Raw genomic sequence first — 7,277 nt, forward strand, 5'->3', positions numbered from 1 at the left:
GAGGGCGGGACGGCGGAGCGTACGATTCCCCTTCAGAGTACTACGCAGCCGCACCGTCACATCGCCGTGCCTTGACCGGCCGCGCATTACCGCGAACCGGCGCCGTATACCTCGCCTCGCCTGCAAGAACCGGCCGGCAGCCTCCGGCTCTCCCAAGAGCGCGGTGGCATTTGCCACGGAGGGCGGGATTTCTGGGCCGCTGTGCGGCCGAGCCATCGCATCGCCAAGTTCCATGACCGACCGCCGACGCGTTCGCCGTTCCTCTCGTACTTGGCGGCGTCGCGCAATTGTCGGGCCTCGTTCTTGCGCGCTCGAACGGACGGGAGGGCACTCGGCCGCGGTTCCCTTTCGGCAACGCGCGGCTTCGCCTTCGACCGACGTGACCGACCGTTCGCGCTCCGCCTTTCCTCCCGTACTTGGCGGTCCCGCAACGGCCGGACAGGGACGTCCGAGCGCTTCGAGCCACGGTGCAGTGGCGGGTCGAAAGCCGACCCAGATGTGCGTTACGCCGTTTATACCCGCTTTCGCCACCTGGCCGACCGTCCAAGGTCGCGGTGTTGGCGTCCGCTGGGCGCAACAATTTGTCACGGGGTGCCGCTCCACATTCAGGCAGCCCCGTGGGGAAAAGCCACCCCCGCGTACAAACGGGGGCGGCGGCAGAAAGTGTCGGGCGCAGACGCAACTGCGGCGCTCACCCTTCACGATCCGGTAATGATCCTTCCGCAGGTTCACCTACGGAAACCTTGTTACGACTTTTACTTCCTCTAAATGATCAAGTTTGGTCATCTTTCCAACAGACCGGCGCAACCGAAAGGCCGCGCCGGACATCGGTCCGAAGACCTCACTAAATCATTCAATCGGTAGTAGCGACGGGCGGTGTGTACAAAGGGCAGGGACGTAATCAACGCGAGCTTATGACTCGCGCTTACTGGGAATTCCTCGTTCAAGGGGAACAATTGCAAGCCCCTATCCCAATCACGAAAGAAGTTCCACGGGTTACCCAGTCTTTTCAGACAGGGATAAAGACACGCTGCTTCCTTCAGTGTAGCGCGCGTGCGGCCCCGGACATCTAAGGGCATCACAGACCTGTTATTGCTCTGTTTCGTGCGGCTAGGAGCCGCTTGTCCCTCTAAGAAGGTTGTAAGGTGCTGGGAACCCCGCACCTATTTAATAGGCTAGAGTCTCGTTCGTTATCGGAATTAACCAGACAAATCGCTCCACCAACAATTATATTCAAGTCAGACACCAGCACAGAATAGACGGGTTCGAATCCGTCTATTCTGTGCTGGTGTCTCAATTGAATATAATTTTTTTTTGTGTTACACTATTTAGACAGCCGAAGCGGCGGCATCCTTTTGCCGGTTTGTTGCTTAACCGCTTGCTTCGTCTGACACGGCTCGATCGTGCATTGGTGGTGCATTGGCGGCGCTTGGATGCGACTGTTTTGTGACGCGGAAAATGGAAAGCCGTGCAGCCGAAAGGCCTGTATATCTGAAATTTGCACGTAGCGCCGCCTATGGACAGCAAAAGAAACAACAAAGTCGCAGTCAATGGCCTTCGAGATGCCAGTATCAGCCGCACACGCCCATCTTCGAGGGCACGTAACCGGAGGCCCTAGAGCGCAGTGCGTCAGTTCCGTCAGCGGTTGAACGGGAAGTATTGCTTTTTCCTTTTTTCTTTTTTTTTTGCGCCGAGAGCTGTCGCGGGACCGCGACAGCGGAGCCGACGTTGGGGGATTAGCAGTCAGCCGCCGATGTCCGTATCAGCTATCGCGGACAAATCGACAGAAAAAAAAAAAAAGGTGCGCAAAAGTTTAGCCGCGATCGAGGGGGATTTGAACCCGGGACCGCGGCGTGGCAGCCCAGTATTCTACCACAGAGCCACGCAGGTCATGCGAGCCCGCGACGCATTTATTTATTTATTTATTTAATTTATTTACAAATACTGCTACCTCGATAGAACGAGACATAGCAGGAGTGGGTACATGAGTTAGCAAATAAAACTACAAGCATACAAGACATTGAATCATACAAAGCAGAAGAGGGGTCACGAGTTACAATGCGTGATGCTCGACATACAAGGCATCTTTAAAGCATCACGAAATGTGGTCCGGCAATTCCTCAGCAAACTGTTCATTTGGCCTTTCCCGCAAGGAACCATCTAAGCTGTAACCATCTAGGCCTTTTTAAATCACAACAATGCTCTAACTTTGGTGCCCTTCTCACTGAGATAATATTAAAGTTTATTGCCTAACTGGAAGCTAATAGTGGGGAAGATGCAGATAAAGTGGTCCACTGAAAATCCCCCTCAGACTCTATAAGTTAACGAAACTCGAACATAAGGAAGGGCTGAAATTAAATTTGTAAAAACATTTTGCCCTTAAAATTGATAATTGGCCTCAAGGCAGCCTTAGAAAGCCTTTGCTATTTACGCAATTTCAATTAAAACTCTCGATGTTCATAGAGTTTCGAAGAAAAAAACAAGATGAGTAGTAAATTCCACGTGCTAGATGGACGCACAGTGGTAGAACACCTGCTTGCCACGCAGACGGCCTCGGTTCGATTCTCACTCGGACCCTCAGATTTTTAGGGGCGAAGCTCCTTAAGGCGGCACCCGTTCGTCCCTCGTAATCGTAGTCGTTGTGAGTAACCAGTCTTACGCTTTGACCTCCAAGGTGGTGCCGGTGGGAGATTTTTCCTGTGCGTTGTTGAACAATAAAAAATTCGCAGCCTTAGCTAAAAGCCGACTTCTTCTGTCTCTCATTCCCATTAGCAGCCATTCTTTACCTCCAAGGTAGTGCCTGGTGAGATTTCTCCTGTGCGTGATTAAACAATAAAAATTTTGTTCAAAACGCCGTTGATTGATGAAATAAACCAACGAAAGACGCCAGATGTTCTGTAAAAGCAAAACGAAAGAACGCCAGATGTTTCTAAAGCAAAACGAAAAGGCGCCAGCTGCTTAACGAAAGACGCCAGATGTTTTCTAAAGCAATGGTTTTCTAAACAATGAAAATTCACAGCGTACATGTAAAATTAAAGTGAGCTGCAAGTCGTCATAACTCATCGAACCTTTAGTGTAAACGCGCCCGATCTCACGTCGGTGATGATGTACTGGGCAGAATTCACGGAAGATTCACGGTTTACGGATGAACCTCCGCAGCTTCGCCCACTCATCATCATTCACTCCGTGGATATGCTGTGATTTTTTATTTATTTATTTTACTAGCATCTTTATGGATAATTCACGGTGTCTTTTATTTCCGAAGTAGTTTCAAGAAATAGCGCGGCTACGTGGTGGAACACCCGCTTGCAACGCAGGCGGCCTGGGTTCGATTCTCACTCGAACCCGAAGACTTTTATTGTTTATTTTATTTGCGCCTTTCTCGATTTTTCGGTCACGGGCAAGATGACGATTTTTCGCTCACCAGCAACGACGCAGACGCCGGAACTTCTGACAAGCGAGCTCTTTAACACTGACGCGTTGAAAAGGGACGCCCCATTAGCATGATTTGATTGAACTAATTTATCATCGATATCTAGCGTCCCGTCCAATGCGCGAGCTTACTCAAAAGGCCGTTAAAACGTCACTCGAAAAATGCATTGCCAAAAACGAACCTGTGTTAATTTGAGCGAATAAACAACCTCCTAATGAGGATCCGGAATTTCACATTTGAAACGCTACTACGAGGAGCAGGTGAGCCTTTTAGCGGACGAATACATTAATTTTGAGAAATGTATAATGAGAGGATCAATTGGTGCGTGATGTTCACCTTAAAAATTTGAAATAAGCAATAAAAATAAAATACTGAAAATGAAATTATTAGAAATATTTCAACACAACTCACCTGGCAAATGTTGTTAACCAATGACAATTTCGTTATCAACATTTCGTAGGATACTACAATTAAAATATTTCCAAAATGACTCTCAAGCTTTTTTATTAAAACCCTTTTTTTCCATTCGGACGTACATAACTGTGTATATAAAAATAATAAATATTCCCCCTAAAATTGATAAGGATTCTTCTTATTATTATTATTAATTTTGAAACGATGGTAAATCAATCAACAAATTAAAAAGTTCACGATAAAAACGCCGCTAAGTAAATTAAGCGTTGGTTGAGGATATCTAATGCAAATAATTGATGAAAAAATAAGTAATTTACATCCAGACAGTATTGCGGTGTTGAGTATGCAAATTTTGGAGATGCGTAAAAATAAATCCCTTTCTGGAATTGAAAGACTAAGTCAAACTTAAATCCATATTTCATTAGGTGGTAGGCCACCTTCAAAAGACGAAATTTTCTCACGAGTTGGATTTTTAGTTTTTTTTTTGTTTTGTTTTTTGTGCCCGCCCAAACACTCGAAACTATGTTGCGGCAAAAATTATCCTCCTATCGGTCATGAGTTTGCAAGTTACAGCAAGTTTTCCATACCCCATGCTCACATAGCGAAACCGAAAACACATTCTGCTTTTTTTTTTCGGAAGTGTCGTTTCCTCTATATTAACGATATTCACAATACTTTATACATTTTACTTTGACTGTTACATAAGAGGGTGTCATTGAATATAACTTTGTGTTCCGAATTGTTTTTAAATCTCTAAAAACGGCCACATGGGGCACGCACACCTCTCGCAAGCTCCGAGATCTTTGGTTGCGTTTTTCTCAAAATAAGAATTTGCTGCAAATCATGTGACGCTAATCTTTCATATCTTTTTTCTCTGTGTGCACTTCGAACTGAAATTTTGTATGATAGTTTGCAACACGTATACCTGTGAGGTAAACTAGATCAAAAGGAATTGATGGATTATTTTTGAATGCACAGCTGATTTCGCAAACAGGTTCAGTCTAAATTGGCTCCCTTTCCCCGTCTTTCTGGTTTTTTAACATTACTTCCTCAATATTTCCTGTATAATATTTATCCTAGTTCATTGCATAACTCCAACCTTCAGTAACGCAAATTCCAAAGCCTTACTGAAATAAGCCACACATTAGTCACTTATCGCGGCTGGCGTGACTACCACTTTTAATGCGATTTTTGACAAAAATCACCTCGCCCCCCCCCCCCTCCAAAAAAATATTATTATTTCGCATTATAAATGGCTGGGTAAGTTGAAAAAGACGTGTTTGTTTTGAAGAAAGAGTTCTTTCTACACTGACTGCTCCTAAAAAATTTTTTTTCACTGCCCTACCAGCTTAGGTAGCTTCAACTTACGGCAACTTACACAAATTACTTAAATTTCATTGCAATATCAAGACTATTCATTTTTCGGTATTATTTAAAAATACACGTTATGAAGAATTGAATTTCTTTATAAGATAATATTATTTATACTCTGCATTTATATACCCACGCTTAATTTACCTGGGGTACTTGAATTCTTCATTAGAAATGGCTATGGATCAGGTTTAAGGTTGCTGGTGATAATAAGACCTCGTTATGGCACTGAAACAATATGCAGCGCATATTTAGTCAAAATTTATTGAGTGCCAATATCGATATTTATTTGCGCCACATGTTCATTCCACTTAATGAGCCCTTATCATGTTACCCTTGCTCCTATAATGACGGCATTGCTCCATTTACCTAAAGGTTTATTCGCTAATGCCTAATTATACATCTTTCTCTTTGAGTGAATACAAGTTAGGATAATTAGTTCAAAGATTTCAAACTCATTACTTACAATCATAGCAATACAGATGAATCATGTTTTTAAGAACAAGACGTAATTTAAAAACAAGACGCGGAACGAGATCGAGCGTGCCGGTACGCGTGGGAGCCGCCTTCTTCGGCACGTTCCCCGGCGGCGGTCGCACGAGTACGGCAACCGCGTCGGCCGGGGCGACATTTCGAGCGCCGAAAGACGGGGAACCGCTGTTCGCATCGCTCCCATTTTCGGCGAGGATACCGGTGGCGCACGCCCGACGAGATCGAGCGTGCGGGAGCGCGCGGGAGCCGCGTTCTTCGAGACGTTCCCCGGCGGCGGTCGCACGAGTACGGCAACCGCGTCGGCCGGGGCGACCGACCCACGGGGGTCTGGGCGCTTATCGCTGCTACTCTAAGGGGCATCGGCCGCCCCGGCACACGGCGCGCCACTCGCAGAGACAAAGTCCGAAACCGCGTCTGCCGGGGCGGCGGCCCCCGGAGACTTAAGTCCGAATCCCGTCAGCCGGGGCGACATTTCGAGCGCCGAAAAAACGGGGAACCGCTGTTCGCATCGCTTCCATTTTCGGCGAGGCTACCGGTGGCGGACGCCCGACGAGATCGAGCGTGCCGGAGCGCGGGGGAGCCGCTTTATTCGACACGTTCCTCGGCGGCGGTCGCACGAGTACGGCTACCGCGTCAGCCGGGGCGACATTTCTAGCGCCGAAAAACGGGGAACCGCTGTTCGCATCGCTCCCATTTTCGGCGAGGATACCGGTGGCGCACGCCCGACGAGATCGAGCGTGCCGGAGCGCGCGGGAGCCGCGTTCTTCGAGACGTTCCCCGGCGGCGGTCGCACGAGTACGGCAACCGCGTCGACCGGGGCGACATTTCGAGCGCCGAAAAACGGGGAACCGCTGTTCGCATCGCTCCCATTTTCGGCGTGGATACCGGTGGCGCACGCCCGACGAGATCGAGCGTGCCGGAGCGCGCGGGAGCCGCGTTCTTCGAGACGTTCCCCGGCGGCGGTCGCACGAGTACGGCAACCGCGTCGGCCGGGGCGACCGACCCACGGGGGTCTGGGCGCTTATCGCTGCTACTCTAAGGGGCATCGGCCGCCCCGGCACACGGCGCGCCACTCGCAGAGACAAAGTCCGAAACCGCGTCTGCCGGGGCGGCGGCCCCCGGAGACTAAGTCCGAATCCCGTCAGCCGGGGCGACATTTCGAGCGCCGAAAAAACGGGGAACCGCTGTTCGCATCGCTTCCATTTTCGGCGAGGCTACCGGTGGCGGACGCCCGACGAGATCGAGCGTGCCGGAGCGCGGGGGAGCCGCTTTATTCGACACGTTCCTCGGCGGCGGTCGCACGAGTACGGCTACCGCGTCAGCCGGGGCGACATTTCTAGCGCCGAAAAACGGGGAACCGCTGTTCGCATCGCTCCCATTTTCGGCGAGGATACCGGTGGCGCACGCCCGACGAGATCGAGCGTGCCGGAGCGCGCGGGAGCCGCGTTCTTCGAGACGTTCCCCGGCGGCGGTCGCACGAGTACGGCAACCGCGTCGGCCGGGGCGACATTTCGAGCGCCGAAAAACGGGGAACCGCTGTTCGCATCGCTCCCATTTTCGGCGAGGA

The sequence above is a fragment of the Rhipicephalus sanguineus genome, unplaced genomic scaffold (genome assembly GCF_013339695.2).
Source record: "Rhipicephalus sanguineus isolate Rsan-2018 unplaced genomic scaffold, BIME_Rsan_1.4 Seq2607, whole genome shotgun sequence".
Taxonomy (NCBI): domain Eukaryota; kingdom Metazoa; phylum Arthropoda; class Arachnida; order Ixodida; family Ixodidae; genus Rhipicephalus; species Rhipicephalus sanguineus.